Source organism: Mastigoproctus giganteus, chromosome 3, assembly GCF_048544385.1.
Source record: "Mastigoproctus giganteus isolate SK-2022 chromosome 3, ASM4854438v1, whole genome shotgun sequence".
NCBI lineage: Eukaryota > Metazoa > Arthropoda > Arachnida > Uropygi > Thelyphonidae > Mastigoproctus > Mastigoproctus giganteus.
This window is the reverse complement of record NC_143577.1, coordinates 73,030,078-73,049,007: the sequence shown is the minus strand read 5'-3', so window position 1 is coordinate 73,049,007 and position 18,930 is coordinate 73,030,078. Positions and strand designations below refer to the sequence as shown.

The 18,930-nt window shown below is 34.1% G+C and overlaps 1 protein-coding gene across 1 annotated transcript in view; it reads right to left on the bottom strand.

The window, feature by feature from the left end:
* The window catches only part of LOC150088082 (neuroligin-4, X-linked-like), a 301,538-nt gene that overhangs the window by 281,010 nt on the left and 1,598 nt on the right, over nucleotides 1–18,930 (bottom strand). The window lies entirely within an intron of this gene.

Below are 18,930 nucleotides of genomic sequence, written 5' to 3'. Positions count from 1 at the left end.
GTTGGCCCGGAACAGATCGCATAATTTCAATGTAATGTAAAATCTTTCCACAGGTTTCACCTAACGGATTATAATCAGTTGTGTTAGTTATTGACCTGCGTTCATTTTTATTACGAACTTGTAAAAGCAAGAATGCCTTATGGCTACATATTTAACATTTGCCTCCCCCCCATGTAGTGGTGACTTCTCTGCTCTACTAGTAAACCCACCAGAAGAGTTACATTTACAAGACTCTCATGTAATTCCGGATTTTTCTTTTTAAACAAGGAGGCAGTCTTCTTTAATGAAATGTTTCACGATGGCAATAAATTTTTAACATTTATTGCCGTTTCACAATAAATAATATCTTTCAAAATGCCCAACTTTATGCATTTTGCGATTGAGAGCCTCATTGTCAACTAATTTTGGATGAAAATTTTCAGATAACTGTATTGAAAACTCCTTTAATTAATGCTAATCCAGTGATATATAAATATAGAAATATACTGTAATTAGTGTTCTTAATTTTTCAAACCATTTGCCCTCGTCATCTATAACTATCGCTGTTCTACGGTACCGTGTGGTAAAAAACTTGGATTCGAAATCCGCGCGAACGGAAAGAAAGAAATTTTGCTCGTTTTTTTCACAATTAACCTAGTTATTTAGTTTCGGACAAGGATTACGTGTCCCCCCCTGGAAATGAGGGTTTTTCATCCAGAAAAAACAAAGAACCCGACTGTAGAATACGCAGAATTTACAGACATAACAGACTGGCTCCTAAGGCCCTTACTGAGCTGCCGCAGCGCTTAATACAAAGCAAACAAACAAATAATCCAAACCTCTCCTCTACCTGCACACAAGAGCAAAGAATGACCGAAACCCTAGACGTTAGATGGATACGTAATGCATTTTTTTTATTTTCAGAAAGTACCATGGTTATGACATTCATATACGTGCGAATAACGCGCATAGCAACCAAACAACGCGAATAACAACGCATTTTTACCAAACCATATTCAAAGCGGTGGTGATACACGTATGAAAGAAGTAGCATGTGAATACTGTGTACGTTTAAATTTGTTTGGCATCGTGTGTTTCCATATCGCACGATGGAAAACATCGTGCGATAAACATCTTCCCAGGAACTAAAACACACGATGGTTTTAGTTCCTGGGAAGAACAAGAAACTACCCTTTTAAAAATAAGTGTTTGACTTTAAATCAAACATTTATTAACGGAATAACTATATAAATATAGGATACATAATTGCATATAACCAGTAGCAGCTTTTATTTCAGGTATTTTGATTCATTCACTGAAACTACAGTATATATATGTACAGTTAATATTACTAACTGATTTATATATAGCATGCTTTGGGACCGAAGTCCTTTATCATCAATCTCTCTCCCTGTATTTATTTATTGTTTATTTAATAAAATAAACAATTAATAAATTGCATTTATAAAACTTAAAGAATATAGTTCTATTATTAATCTTTCATATCTTAGGAGTTACAAGTGAATAAAAATAGCGTTCTTTTATTAACTCCTTTAAATATGCGGAGTTTATCTGTTGATAAAAACACATCTGTCCCTTATTAACTTTGAATTTTTTTATACTTGCTATTAATTTGCCAAGATTTATGTGATTGTATTTACTTATTCACCATATTATTTCCGTTTGTCTCTCAACAAGTTTTGTACTCTCTCTTCAACCGAGGATATTTTTCTAAATATTTAATAGCTGCGAAAATTCTCTTCCTCTGCCTATTACCCGAATATCTGAAAATGTGTTAATTATTTATCTGTTTTTCGCTTTACTGTTATTAAAACTGGTGAGAGTGTGTTTTCAAGTGCGTTTAATGGATGCTAGGAGCATAACGTATGAATATTTTAGGGAATAGTTAATTATTTACATCTCGGCGTGGTTCTTTTCCGTGGTCCCTACTTACACTAGTAGGTGGCGTTACTGTTTATGCATAACCTTGTCAAGGGCAAAATAGACAGCAGCACTACAAGATCTGCATTCTTTCTGATGTTCAGCGATGCGAATACCATCTAAGGGAGCCAATTTTCATAACCACTATAATCCGCTATGCCCGCCGAAGATATCACAGATGGGGAAGTACGAGTTCCATTTTCTATTACGAATGCAGAATGTAGCTTTCGAATTTCACTCACACACAATCCACCGAAAACGGGGATGTCCTTACTGGGATACTTTCTGGAGTGGCAGGCGGCAGATGCAGATAGATATCCAGATGTGAGTTTAGACTTATAATTCAGATTTCTGTTTTTTTTTTTCATGAAACGAAAAACAGCCTGCCAATCTACTTTCCCGGTACGAAGAAAATACCAAATAGCCTCAAGTTAAAATAAATTATATAAAGAAAGCATGGTGCTACGTGTTATATAAATATATATTTATTCAAAGCACGAATAAACATTATTAGTTAAAAAAGTAAATAAGTCATAAGAAAGTACACTAACAGCTACCCAACTTCGACACTATGTTATTAAACTAGATCACAAGACTCATTTTGAAACTAGAACGCAAAAATAAAATAAGAAATTTCTTTTAAACTGAGAAATAAAACAATAATAAATTATTGTGATGCTGATGGAAATCTGTATTGTTTATTATTGTGTGAAGGAGTGATGAGGAGGGGAATGAATCAATCACTTTTCCCGAAATTTAGAAAAAATATATTTTCTTTAATTGTAAGAAGTGCTTATAATTCGAAAGAGAATTTTACCACTTTTCTTAGCAAAATTTTTCATAGATCGAATGAAGACCATTTTCATGCCTTAATCTTACTGAAAGTTCAATGACAATTCCATTTGCATGTTTTTCTGTTACGCTTTCATTAACTTTAAATCAACTGAGCTGCGACTTTAAGATAACCAAGATTTTTGATATTCAGGCATTGACAATTGCTCTAGTGCTTAGCGTTAGGGAGTGTGACGTCACCGGTGGTTCACACTTTTGTGTCGTATGTGCACTGTGGTGACAAACAGTTCTACTGTGAATGGCAGGAAAAGTTTTGTGTTGCTTATGTAAGTGTTGTGTTGGGGTCTGTCGTGTCCTGACATTTGACCGTCAGCCCCCATCCCTAGTGAGACCTTACGTTAACGCACACACACACACACACCACTGGGAGGTAGCTAGGCTTGTCCGTTATTCTCTGACTGGAATAAAATTCTGTGGGAGGACAAGTTTGGTGTGTTAAATCTGGTAGAATGAGTCCATCAATGACTGCAGTAAGTGTGGTTGTTCCTGATTCAGGAACAACCACACTTACTGCAGTCATTGTTGTGGTTGTTCCAACGATTCAGGTCTAGCTGAGATACCTACCTAGTCTTTCCAGTTACGCCAGCTAGACCTGAATCGTTGGCATGTTGCGGGGAAAATATGCAAGTAGTGATCTTCTCCGGGTGAATAATTTCTAGACGAAGCGGGAAAAGACTTGACGGTAGTGCTCCTCGTTGACATATAAACATTCGTTTCCTTGAGTTTGGTTCTGAATTTCAGTTATGGGTCAGTACGTACTGAAGATCCTCATATGTTGAACTGACGCACATAAGGTGTTTACTGACCTTAATAAGTCCATAGTGACATTTGGGATCCTGGGCAATGCCCAAATGCCAGTTTGCTGATGATAGAGCCACAGTCCGTGTGGAGATACGTAGTATATAGCGCAGGAGAAAACGAGCGAGGCGATGTTGGGTAGACTTTAGAAATATCCGGGATGAATCAACTGGTGATTAGTTTTTTTATTGAGTCGTTCACTCTGGATTGCCAAGTTTGGGCAAGGAGCAATGCAAGGCGTCTTCTCCCGTTTGATATCAGCAGCTGGATCTGTAATTAAGAATGGTAGCCGAAAGACTGCTATAAAGGTGGTAGTTGAGGCCTCTTTGGATGACCTCAGGGTCCAGGGGGAGAGAACCCGACAGGACCTGAAGGGCAAGAGTACTCACTGTGCAGCATGCACGGGTGTAATAAGGATGATGGTTCTCTTAATTGAGTTTAATTTCCTCGTGTTATTGTCGAGGGTGGCACGGTTGAACCACATCCCAGAATATTATGTGATGATTATGAGCAAGAAAACAGCCTTATAGAAGAGAGCTAAGGTACGACGCTTCAGTCCCCAATCTCTGCGACTAACTCTGGCAACAAGAACAGTATATTTTCTAATTTTGGTATGGAGATATAATAGGTGTGAAGAGAAGGTAAGCTTGGGATCAACAATGATGCCAAAATACTTTAGTTCCGTTACCAGGCGGGTCGTTATGCCAGTACTTTATCTGTGGAGGTCTAGTTAGCTGGTGGCATCCTTTGGAGTAGCATATATATTGTTTTGTGGGGAAATTTGGAGCTTGTATATTGTAGCCCAATCCTGTAGAATCTATATAGCATTGTTGGGAGAAACTTCAAGGGAGCGCGGGAATTGCATGGAACAGTCAGCATAAGATCGTCTGGAAATGCCTTGGAAGAGACCGGTCCAGGGTTAAGGTTGAGGAATTCGTCCATAACTGCATTCATTGATGAGTGTATTCCCGAAGCAGAAAACTGAATTCTCAAGAATTCATAATTGGCTCAAAATTTATTGAGGATTGTCCTCGACAGTAGCACAGTTGGTAGGATTGCCAACCTCCCCACACCGGGTGGAAAATACTTAAGTTCAAGTCCCATGACGACGAATTTTTATGGGCTTTTTTTCATAATGTAGTAGAGTGAGTCGGTCTCAGGCGAGGGTAACATGGTTGGTTTTTTTCCCAGGGAAACTCTGGTTTTTCATTCCAACAAACTGAAAATCGACCTTAGAATTACAGAAAATATACACAGAGTAACATGGCTTAAGTCGCTGATGCTTCTAAAAAACCCTACTACAACACTACTGAGTATTTTGACTTCCATTTGGACAACTCGTTTCCATAATTTTTACAATATCACGATTTACCAATTAAATTTAAAAAAAGAATTTAGAGTAGAGTTTCTAGGAGGAGACTTCTGCATGTTTCCAAATGTTCTTACCTGAAAAATTGGATTAGACGGATAGGCATAGACAATTAACAGAATTATTTGAGAGGTGGAGAGGTTCCATAAGCTGTTATTGCTGTTCCAACGTTATATGAGACAGAATGCGAGAATTATAAAATTGATTGTGAAAAAAATTATGCATTAAACACTAATTGAAGTGATACGTGTTGATATTCTTGATTTGAGCTGAAAGTCTTATTTACAACAACAAAACCGTCCTTTGACGAAAAATTTTATATCATTAGATTGTAGGAAGTGCATCCATTTTGATCTGAACAGTTAATTGACCTCACTTCAATTGATTCTTGTGTTGGGTTATTGATAGTCTCAAATAATATAAAGGTCGTCGGAGGTCTGGATTGTAAGTGCCTATATAGTTACATTTCGCCTAAGAATCTAGTGTTTATTATAGTTACTAATTTCTCCACTGATTTTAGGACGATGCGTTTCAATTAATTATCCAACTGTTACATGTACTTGTATGAATTTAACAATTTTATTCATAATGAGGCGAATATTGATAATTTTCCGTCAGTCTATTTAATATACCTTTGGTAAAGCACCTATTGAGTAAACGTAATAGTGTTAATGCAATGGGTTGTTTAGAATTACCACTTGAAGACCCTGTGAGTGGTACAATATCAACGTTTGGAATCTCGCAACTTATGAAGGGGACTTTTGATTCCATTCTTGTCAGGGGCTATCTTGACATGTTCTTCCTGTCGGATGAGAAGAATTTTATGGTCTTTTTCAATACTATGGCCGAGTTAATAAATTTAAGGGCTTAAAACGCTCGATCGTATTTAAGCTTACGGTTAATGGACTTAATCATGAGCCGAATATGCATTGCTTCTTTTAATTAATAGGCTCTTGCGAAAATAAATGGTCAGAAGAAAATACGTGAACTGTCATTGATCTCTCAATTACTGGAGATATATTCACGAATTATCCCGTTTTTCGTTGCAAATAAACACTTCCCCCCCTTCCTTCGTTATGATCATGTCGTTTTACATTTTGGTCGCAGTATTCTCAGAATAACGTACTGTGTGGATGATACCAAACTGAAGGTAGGGAAGTGTGGAAAAAGATCTAGGAATAATTGTACAGCTCTATATGAAGCTCTCTGAGCAGTGCAGACAAGCTTCTAGAGCAGCTCATGTGAGTTCTCTCAACGACATACAGGAAGTCTGGTAAGATGGACAAAGGTGAGTGGTGAGTGTCCCAATGTATGGTAGTGCAATGCTTTTTTAGCATAGGGAATGCTGCATACAGGTTTGATGACCTCATTTTGGGAAGGACATATATCTGTTGGTTACTGTGCAGAGAAGAGGCACAATGTCAGTTGGATACACAAGGAGATATTCTTATCAGGAAAGAATAGGGTGTTGTAAATTTCAGGTGTATAAGGCTTTACAAGAATCGAGTAAACTAAATGCTAATGGCATCTTTACCCTTTCTGAGATGAAAAGCATAAGGAGACATAAATTTAAATTGCAAAGAGGTGGTTTCAGAAGAGATATTCGGAAATCTGTATTCGTCCAAATTCAAGTTGCTAACACTAATATTACATCTACTTCGAGCGCTATGTAGTCTATTCAGATTGTCACGTACTGACTGTTCAATGAGCTAGATGAAAAGTGGCGACCGAAGTTTAAAATTTCATAAATTCTAAGCTGTTTCCAAAACCCCCTGGCTATCACATGGTGGTGGATAATGCATTCCATACTGTTTTGACCACAATAATGATTATTTATTTAATATTTAAATAACGGCAGTGTTTTAGTGTAATGCAATGCATTGGTGGAAAAACTTGGTCCTTTCCTTTTAAAATATATTTTCATGGTACACAAAACCAGAGAGCATTATGTCCTGCTAATGATTAAAATGTTATCCCTAAAATTTTAATCGTTATTTTTCCTGTACACTGCTGCGTAAGTTCTTTATGAAATTTGAAACTTCGATTACCCCTCGGAATTTTTTTGCTACGTGTGTCTTCCTGCAGTTTAGCTCGTCACTAGGTTTTACCTGTTCAAAGCTCAATGGATGTCTGTCCACTCTTAACAGTAATCCATTCGCTTAATGTATGTGGCAATGGGGCTAAATCCCAGCTATATCCATAGAAGCAGTCATTTATGTGCTTAGAAAAGAGACAGTAACCATGCAAGAGACAATCATTTACATGTCTAGATAGAAAAACTCATACTTTCATAATTATGGTCAGTGTTATAGGGAAATACAAAGTAATTACTTGAAATGGTAAATGATCTGATTAGCAGTTTTATGGAATTGTACAAGTATCACGAATCATTCCGCAGCAGCAGCATCGATTAGAATCCATTTATTCACCCGCCTGTCATTTCTTTCGTTTACGACATAAAATATAACAACGTATTTCTGAATAAACACGTTCTGCTGAAATTTAATATTTCAAGTTAATAAAATGTATCGATCAAATTCAGCTTTGGTGAACACTGTTCTTTGAAAAGCTGAAATTTTAGGGGAGAAATCATATTCAGGAGTGTACTCACTTGGGAGGAACCAGTGCTACCCTAAATCAGATTTGTAACCCTATCCCCTTGCTTCACGTTTCACTAAGAATTAAAAATGGTTTTAAGTAACACACTTTTCGTTTAATTATACTTATATATGTGGCATTAGAAGTAAATAACCATTTAAAAGAGCTCCAAGGAAACACCGCATTGCAGATAAATAAGAGTTATATCTCTACAGAAGTAAACTATTTGTTGCGATAACATCGAAATTTGAAAGCTGAATGCCTAAATATGAGGACTTAATGTTTTATATGTCAACTTATTTTAAAAGCACCCTACCCTATTAGTTATGTGCAAAGGCTGTAAACCTTGCAAAATGATTTAAGTTTCAAAAGGTTAAATTAATTTTCTTCCTTCTCGACACTGGAGTAAAAATAAATTTAAATAAATTAAAAATAAATATGATCAGAGTATCATATAATAACGATAAATTAATTTTCATGGATCCTCCGGGATGACCAAATAAGATCAGAGTTGCTCACAAGATACAGAGAATACAAGAACATCGCTGTAGTCAGCAGTCATGTGGGCTTGAACCACAGTCATTCGAACGCACGCACGTATTTTTGTACCCTTTCGTTTGACCACACGATTACGACAACTAAATGTATTGAAATTTCTCTTTTAAACTTTACAATTCCAACTTACAGGACTGTTTCTCAACTCAGCCTTTTTATAGATCTGTTCGACCTGATATGTAATATTCTCAGATGGATATAACGGATATCTGTAGACTTGATGATAATATTCTGAGTCCTTTAAGAGATAATCAATAAATATTTTACATTTTATGTATTTTCCTCAGAGTTTCAAAGTATTCTAACTGTTACTTCTTCAATAATGATTTTTAATAATTTTTTATATTACCTTCAGGCATTATTTCTACTTTCTGACATCAAAAATGCAGAATTTCTGTCTGCTGTTATTATGGTATTAGAATTCCACGTGGAAACGACTTTTGTTAAAGCAAAATAAGTGTTGAAACAGATAAATATCACCTAAGTAACAATGCATGATAATCTTCCTGAAAAACTTACTGTGGACCTAAGAGGGCAGTCATTTGTGCTATAACAGAGAAACATCTTTTCTACCAGAATTCCCTACAGCTTTTTTGAAAGATTTAAGTGCAGTTCCCACAAAAAAGCAACAAACAAATAGCTATAGTTTAATACATTTCACACATCTTGCATCTGAACGTGAGGTTATATGTTGTAACTACCATTTAGACAGACTTTTCGGTACACTGGCTGTCCTTATGGCACTTACACAGGTGTTCCCATTGCTCTTCTTCTCCACTTGGGGATCATTAAAAATAAATTCTTAATCTTGCGTTCGAACACGATCTCTCGCCTTCTAAGACAGAGACCGAGACTTCACTCTCATCACAAGTGCTTCATCCAAAGCGATTCCAGCTTCTCAGTGTTTACTTTCATCTAATGGAGTTCATTTTTGTCGATCTACTGGGACGAAATGATTCTCTTGGATGGCCGAACTGTTAGGGTATAATCAATTAGACCTTTTCTGAACGGTAAAGGGAGATGATATTCATAAGGGCGAAATGTACTTTTTCTTTAACTACTTTCTAAGACAAATAGACGTATCTGTAGAGACCATAAGCGCACAGAGGTACCAAAATTAATCGAGAAGTAATAAATTCTTACATTAACGGACATTTGAATGAAAAAGGATTAAATATATAACAAAAAAAAAAGGAATACTCCAGATAATAAAACCTTTTAAAAGCTTACTCTTTAATATAGAGATTTAAAGTAAAATTCGAATCGTTGATGGTTTACTGCATCTTAAAATAAGAGTGTGCTAATAATTGAAGATACATTAGAAAGCAGGCCATCTATAATGTACTTTTGATGCCATAAAAACAGTTACATGTTTGCATAGAAGCAGTTATTAACTATTCTCATACAGAGGTATAGAGTACTGCCTCGTCAGAAAACTAGGCTTTTTCTTCCCACGTATATTTACCTCGGCGATAATTATGACTATTAATGCAAACATGAATTTATAAATTGTCCTGAAATAACACTTCCTTTAATATTAATCTCGAAAGAAATTTCTTGATCATCCTGCAGAAATATTGAACAGGAGAGTAATTATAGCAATTCACTCAGTAATCATTTTCCCTTAATATCTCCTTAAATACTGATCCTCGTATGAATCCACTTCTTAAAGTGTTCTATATAGATACATATCTATAACGATTTCCTTATTCCAGAACTTTCACAGCAGTAAAAACTAGTGATATTTTCATGTACAACACGTTTTCGGAAGAATTGCATCTTAGAGGCTTCCACGTGATTCAATAAGTGATGTCGTTCATGACATGCATGTTACATCAAACTTATGCAAACACATAACTATGCAGCATATCGCTCTTTCCTGAAAGCCACTACTTTGCTCGGAAACATAGATTTAGGGACAACTGCAAACAGAGCTCGAGCATTGATTGCAAAGCATTGATTTCTTCAGATACCTTTCGAACACTAGTCTTGTAGCAACTGCGAGGAAGAAATCGATTTTGTAGCATCTAAGATTACTGTTTTAGTGAAAAACAGAAGGATAGATATTGAGGATTTAAAAGAACATGATTTCCGTTTTATAGTGCATCTACATTTAAAAGATTTGTCAAAAACTTTTCCTTAGCTTGAACTCCTACAAATCCTCATGAGCTTAAGCACATACTCAAATTACTGTTTAACCATTAAAATGTGTCTTCACAGATTCTTTTAGTATAGAGGCATAACTGTATTTACAACTTCTGCACTCTAGGACTAAGGTAGAAATAAATTATCGGATCACTAATATGTAAAAGAATTTCCGATTAAAAACGTGATTACTTCAGCCAATCCACGTCGCAGTTAAGCATTTAAGAGGCATTTATGGAATCCCAAGAAATACTTCGCTGTTTCTATCCAATTAACCCAGTACTAAGTGAAAAAAACACTCCATTGAGTGTTTTTTTCACTTAGTACTGGGTTAAACACTCCAAATGAGTTGGATTAAATTACTTCTGCTAAGTAAACTCCCTCCCTTTCCACTTTAAATATAAATATAGATTCGCAAAAGCTAAAATACAATCAGTCTTTATTTTCTAGTGTCAGATTGTAAGTTTCTTTAGACTAAATTAATGGTTTGTACTTGAGTCTTTAATGGAGGAGGGGAGTATCTGCTGTCGTGAGATCTTTCTTTCAGTATTATGCAATACAGAAGTAGTGTTATTAACTTTTCCATTGTTTTACAAGGTTTAAGAACCATAAATTTAAATGAATAATAAAATTAAGCTGGAAATAAGCGCACATAGAGTTTACAAGAAAACGCATTTCTAATTGTGAATATATACAGTAGTAACCTATTTGAAAAAGAAGAGAAATTATCATATTAACGGTGACTCCGCAGAATGTTGTTCATTAATTATTTATATTTAATCTTAAAATAAATTTGAACTGAAAGATATTACAACAAATTTAAAAATATAATTTTAAGACGAGTTCTAAATAAATTAGATTTTCACCGTTATTTATTTGATTTACAGAGAGCCCACGATAAACTGATTATACCGTATGAATGTTCATATTTATTGGAAACTTCCTTTAAAGCACTTTCAAATGAATAAAGTATAAAGATAAAATAACCATTGTAATTGGATTATGCTAAGGGATATATTTTGAGCGATGTTGTACAGAAAGTGTAGTACTACAGCACATTCTCGCTAATAAGAATTCATTTGATTTATCCCTAGTATCGATTTGAATTTCTTTCATTTGAAATCTTTGCTCTTTAATGAGTTTCCATAATTCATAAGGCACAAAAAACAGTGTAACCTACAAACCAGCCCTGTTTCATGTTGAGAAATACCGAAACAAAGAAATAACCAAGGAAATAACGTTCTGCATTTCGTAATGTTTCATTTTATGAGGTTTCATTATGGTTTAATATTAAACAGCGAATACAAAAATGGCGTAAAAAATTTATTTCAATGCCATGATGTAATTTGATTTTAATATAATTATACTTTCATATATATATGTACACTGTACTAATCTTACAACAAAGAGAACTGAAAAATTGGCTATTTGTAGATTTTTTTGAGTTCATGAGTTGAAAAAAACGGACATATTTCTTCCTTAATTAAAAATTTATAGTTCAGTTTAAATATGATTAAGAACGCATTATTTATATCACAAATATTTTATATAACTAAAGATAATATCAAAACCAATAAGAAGATGGTTCATATTAATACAGTACAGCAAAATATACTTTGAATTTTTCTCAGGGAAAACCCTTCGATTAAATATATAGTTTAAAAATCCTTTAAATTGCAATTTCTAACACGAGAGGGCAGCAGTTTAGCTCGTCGCAGACGATTTCAACAGCCGTTATTTCCTTTCTCTAGCATTGCACAAAAATTTGGTAAACACCCGATTTAAATGGCCTCTATAAGTTGCTAAAATACTAAACATTGGTATTTTATGGGCAGATGTAGAAGATCGGACACGGAATTCAATTTTAGCGTGCATATTTATTTCATGCGTTTGTAGATAAAGAGTTGGAAAAACATTGCAATCTCAATTGACTCAGCGAATCGAAATAATTTAATGTGATTCAAACAAACCATGCAAGTACGCTCATTAACTTCACGTTACGGATTTAGACAATTTTAGTAGCAAATATTTTGTTATTTTTTTTTAAAGATACGTTTCTTGCATTTCAAAAAATATTAAGATTAAACATTGAAGACAAAAATAGCTTAACAACGGCTATTTTTATGTCTTGATGTTGACTCAGTTAAAATAATTACCTCTAAAAATTGCAAAGATGAATTACGTAGAATACTTTATATGCTTTGTTAAATTTTGTAAGCGACTCAGTAATTAGATTAATGGCTTGTATTCAGTGCTTTATAACTTCCTAGTAACTATTCTTGTCCATAAATTTAAAGCAGGTGAGTGATTTTTTGTTTCTATTTTGATTTGAATTAGTCAAGATATTATGATTATTGGGAACAGCTAACGTTTTGCAGGAAAGAGCCCCTTTAACTATATATCAGACAATTTTAGTTTGAAACAAAAGAGAAGCCTCAAAAAAGTATCAAATACTACTTAAATTATTATAGCTAATTATCACATAAGGATACGTTCAATGGGCGTTATCAAGGCCCAACACCATTCAATGCATCCAAGGAATAATCAGCAAGAGTTGTTTCTGATTGTTATCTTTCTAGTAACGGTGACCTAATAATATGCCAAAAGGCCCGAGTTAGAAAGATGTAATAAAAAAGTAATAATTTGTCAAAATTTAGGAACATTCTTGCAGAATAACAGCTAGCCAAGCAGATTCAAAAAATATATACGCAAATTATATACATTAGTTGATGGGAGGAGAGCTAACAGAGGGTAAAAAATAAGCTGAGGCTAAAAAGGCGAAGTAAGGGAAGAAATCCTCGAATACTCTAATAATTAATGAGGCATAAAAGTTTAGAAAATGATAGTATATAGACATAAAGAGATGATCAAAGCAAATAGCAATAATACTAGGACGTACATGAGCGCAACTGCCCAACCCATAAGTAGGGTCCTGGTATTAATAATATATATATATATATATATATATTATCTCCATATTTTCTTATTCTTTCTCTCTCTCTCTCTCTCTTCTATATATATCCTTCTCTTCTTCTGGAAAATCAATACTTATATCATCAGATAAATATTTGTTAATTTTCCTGTTTAACTTCTTCGACCTGTCATCCCACAAGCATTTGTGGAGACGCATCTGGCGAAAAGTACTTGTTCTCAATATGTAGAGCTAGCTTCAGTTAGATACGCTTGTACTATAAGGATATTTTTATTTGCTTCTTGTCATAATAAAAACAAACCTATAGTTCTAGATAAATTTCTTATTATTAAAATTATTTTAGAAACTGATTAACATCGGTTTTCTAACTGTGATTCGCTTCTTAATTATGTGCATGCTCGATATTGACTAGCGCTTCTTTGTGATAAAAGATTATTGTCGGTGATGGAGTCTCTCTAAAGCTCAGAAGATGGCTTGCTGAAGTGTTTCTTTCACATTTATAACCCATCTTTCTTCCCTTCATAAATATTGTATTTCATTTCCAATGATCAATTTCTTACTCTTTTTTGACTAGCAAGTTCTTTACAACTCGCTAAAATACTGAAAAATATTGCATATATCACTCAGAATTTTCGAACTTTTTTGGGTTTATCTTTCAGATATATATATATATATATATATAAAATTAGTGTGCATATATTTAAAATAAAAAATTATGAAATAATGATGTATATACGGGGTTGTTATAAAGTCCCTTCCCACCTTTATAAATTAATATCTGATCGTATCGGAAAACACTTTTTACATTGTAATCAGTATATATGGCCTTTAAAAAAACTAGTTCGGAATTTGGTCCCCAGGGACGCAAAAAAGTGAATAATTTAGAAAAATAACTCAAAGGTAAACTTTTGATAAATCTTTATTGGCGATCAACTATCACGTGCCCATCATTATTTTCTAATACACAAGCGAGATGAGGCATTCTCCATAGCTGCTTTAAAAATTTCCAACAGAATATTCGCTTCTTCCACCCTGCGGATTGCGCCTTTAAAATCTAAAACAGTTGCAAGCCAAATCAGTCGGGTAAGTAAGGCATCGTGTGCTGTTAATTGTGCATGTTTCAAAATGCCCTGGATTGTTAATGGTCCCAAACAATAAGGGGCCAAAAATAACGTAGTCATAAATTTAAATCGTATTGTACCTTTTAATGGGTGTACTGGTTTCTCAACGTTCATTTAAAGGATTTTTCTGGCCCAAATTAAATAATTTGTGTCTACGACAGATCCTTCAAGGTGAAAGTGCGCTTCATCTTTCCATAGGATGTTAAATAACCATTCTGGATCCTGCACAACCTTGCCAGTCGTCGACTGAGCGAAATCATGACCGTTGTGATAGTCTTCTGATTCCAATAGATACGGATGTTTGACTTTATAAGGTAGTCTACCTTAAAGGTTTTACGTACCGTGATTAGCTATGTCCTATCCGACAAAGCAATTCGGCTATGAGGCGTCAGTATTATGTCTGTAAAGTCCTTTTATTCCGTGGCCGATTTACTGGACGGAAACTCCGAGTTGGCTGGAGAAAAAAAAATCGTGAAACCCTCGCCTGAGACCAACTAACTCAACCACATAGTGAAAAAGGCACAAAAAATTTCCGGTGTCATTAACAAGATTCTAACTCGGGTCTTTTCCACCCGGTGTGGGGAGGACAGTAATTACATCGACTATGCTACTTGCGAGGGTCACGTACCATGCTTCAGGGAATGCCAGTCACAGCGAATGTATGGCGAGTATTAGATGATCTCAATAAATTTGATCGTGCTTGTTGTTGCCTTGAAAAATTTCTAAAGGCCTGCTTGTTCGAGAAAACCCACATTAAATATTGTAAGGCGTTTCGAAGAAGGCTACCTAACTCTTAAGCTTAGATGTGATTCAAAGAATCATTTTTGTGCTCTCGAATAGGAATTATAAATGGAAGAAATAACCTAAAATTAAGTATTTTAATAATGAAGCTGAATAAAGGACAAATGTATTCCTGTTTCTTGTTTTACGGGTATCTTCAGAAGAATATTCATGATATAGAATAGGTGTACTGAAGAGAATATAATGAAGTGTAGCAAGTACAGTCAAAGAAGACTTTTTTCGAGAAAATATTAACAGATTGGAGAACGAGAAAGATTTATATACCGGAAACTTCCATAGATTGATGTCTTAGTGCGATAAACCAAAAATTGTTGAATTTTTGTCGAAGAAAATGGTAGATTTTTTTTTCTTCCTCTGACAGTCACTTTGAACATTGTTATTGAATACTTTTTATCCTACCTATATCATGCTCAAGAGCAAAGATTATGGACATAAAACGGAATGATAATCTAGATGCTAAATAACTATGAACTGTTATTTACAGTTTTCCGCCTGCAACTACTGAAGGTCTTGACTTCTTTAATGCGTCTCTCTTTCAGAGCGCGTTCAAATCAGTGCCACCCGTGCATTTTAAAGATAAAGCGGATTCATTGTAATTTAAGTAGCTTCTCTTTCATACAGCCAAGTAAATAAGTACCTATAGGAAATTAATTTGAATATTAATCTTTTGATTACGCCTCCTGAGACAATAATATATTTTATAATAACAGAGACAGTTTCTGAATTGGCAACTGCATTTTCTCCTTTGGATTTTTTAAAGTAGCTTCGCGTGGAAAAAAGTTAATTGCCAATGTAAAATTATTGATAAATTATTAATTACGAAATTGTGATTCAAATTTTGAAATTTTTAGCTTTTACTTGCAAAAATTGATTCGAATAAAATTTAATATTACGTAAATTATCAATAATTTTTATTTTGTGTAACTTTTCTTTCAGTAATATCAATAATTCCCTTATTTTCAATCTTTCTCGATTTTGTTTATAAAAAAGTTGAGTTATGGATCTTACACTATGATTACATTTCTAAATTAAAGTTAATAAAAGCCATAGAAATTGAACATACCTATTTTTTAGGCAAAAGGATTCTGATTCATATCGGCGATCCAATAGTTAGGATCAGCCCAATCATTGAGTCGTATATTGAACACCGACGCTCTACAAGAATCTAGGTGCGATAGTTGAGATGAAAGAAGGGAAGAAGTAAGCTGTGCGCATGTCTTGTCAATAATGGGTGCCCTATCATATTTTTTCACTCGTGATAATGAGTATAAAGAATAATACATGATATTGTCCTTCCGAACCTAAATAAAATCAAACCTTAATCAGCGAGATTGAATAATGCATTTTATTGCGAAAAAAGGGCTTTTGTATCATGATACGATTGGGAAGTGTCATTGGGCTCACGGACTCTATTTAAGAATAAGTTTATCTCTTAAGTTATGGACTGCTGCAGTTTTTCAAATTATTTTCGGCAGTCGATAAGCAATTGATTGGCTTGACTACTCCATGTTTCATTTTTCGCAGTTGGGTATTTTTATAAGTGAACCATTTGTATTTTTCCGTTATTCCCTGTGAAATTCAGTTACATAATCATTGTCTGTTACTAATAATTGCTGAAATCTGAATTATCGTAATCTTCAGCAAAGAGTTCGCAATGAGAATTCATTTACCTTCTCGAAGAAAAATATATTACGTTCGTAACATCTCTCTTGAATATTATTTTAAAAATTTAATAATCATTGTTAAGAGGGTAATGGTGTTTTTCTTTCTTTTCTATCTAGAAATGGATCAGTGATAGATTAAAAGGCAGTTTGCCATATCAGAAACAATGGTAGAATATCACCCTAGACATTTATAATATTCTGTTCGCCATAAGGTAAACTTATCATGTACTTATTTATAAATACATTAAAATTATTGTAGAAAGGAATTTTATGATATCTAATGAGCTCTCTAGAGAAAAGGGTTTTTTATTTGAAAGAAGAAAAGCGACTTTCTTGAAAACAATAAAAAAATGTTTACCAAAATTCTCATTGGGTCATGAAGATAAACAATCAACAACAAAAAATGGCTGGCGGAATGCAAATTAGGAAGTCAATCAGTTTAATGGGAAATATTCCTTACGTTTCTAACAAGCGAAAGAAAATGGTATTCATTTCATATTTTCAAACAGAAATATAAAAAATAAGATTTTTGAATTAAGTTCGGTTACGCAAATGTTTTTGCAATTTTCCTGAGGTCTCGCTCTCGTTTTAAATGAATGTCTAAATACGCATTTCAGTATATTCGGTTTCAGAAGAAATGTCTTTAAACTGATAATGTCATAAATCTATGAAGACTTGCTATAAAATATCAAAATAAATCAGTCACATAAAGAAAAAAAGACATAACCGCAAATACAAAGATCCCTCGGCTAAGTAAGGATCGACGAACAAATATCGTAATTTAAATCACTTAATTTTAAAGAAAATTGATAAATTCTAAACAATGTCCTTAAGTATATTCTCATATGGACTTTCAAACTTTCACTCATGTATTCAAGTGCAATCAATGACTTTATCGTCCATAATTTGGCGCCACTGACCAGAAGGCAAATGGTGATGTTAGGTCATCTACTCATCATAGATCGGAGTTGACGTGCGTACTGAATACTTTTGTTGCGTACCGCCTTCAAACCATCAGTATGGTATGAAATTACTTGTACATTTTGCCCATTGGAGCGCAAAAGTTTCATAATCATAATAAATACTAGATATATATGACATACAAATAATTATAAATCAAAATAAAACGGATTGTTATAATGAGCATATTGAATCTTTGTTTATTTCATCAATCTTATACTGATTTCATATTTTGAAAATTTTGTATCCTTCTGCAAGAATAATTTTGCGATCGTGGAAATATTGAAAAGTCCAGAATGGTCGAGAAATCTCCATTCGTCAAAATTTTCTTCAAGCCTTACCATTTATCGCTTATAACTAAATCCATAATAAACCAGAATTGTTAGATTGTCTTCTAGCTTCTTTGAAATCATGAGCAATGTGTACTCTTTCTCCAGCACTCTGCGAATCACTGTATCACCAAATAACCAGAGTAAAGTACTTCTTTCTTTATTTGCTCTCCACAGCTAGACGTTATAAATTTTCTCTAGTGTAGCAGACACATCGTATCCTTACTCAGTTCTAAGATGCCCAGCTGAATGCGCCACATTCTAGAAATTTATAACACAAGTTCTATTGTGAGGAGAGGGAAGGCTAGTAGTCTACTGTGTTTTATTTCCTATAAAGAAACCGTCAGATTATATCTTTAGATATAATATTGTTTCCAGAAACTTTCTTTACTACCCTAAGTTCTAAAGTTTGCAAACATCAGTTATAAAAAGCTATTTTCTGAACAATTTTTTCCCATTCAGTAGCATTACGCATTTCATAAACGAATATTTTCATCACAACGCTTAGATAACTTATGTATTTCAAACGATAATGTTATTATATACATTTCCATCAGTAATCCTACTTTCTTAGCGTGATGCCTAAAGATAGGCTTCGTAGCAAGACTGGAACAAAGGATATAAAATGCTAAAGTAATTGAATTGAGACACACTGGAAAGAAAATATCACAACGAGACGATAGAAAGTGGAAGGCAAAAAAGATGTTGAGAAATTAGTGCGGAAGGAGATCGAAATCGAAAAACAAAAATTATGGAACAGAGGATGAAACAATGAAAGAAAGCGATGAGTGATCAAAAGAAAGTCAGTACAAATAAAGAAGTTAGGAGAAATACAAATGCGGGAGAAGATAAAAAGTAAAGTACAAGGCACTTAAAGCGTAAGAAG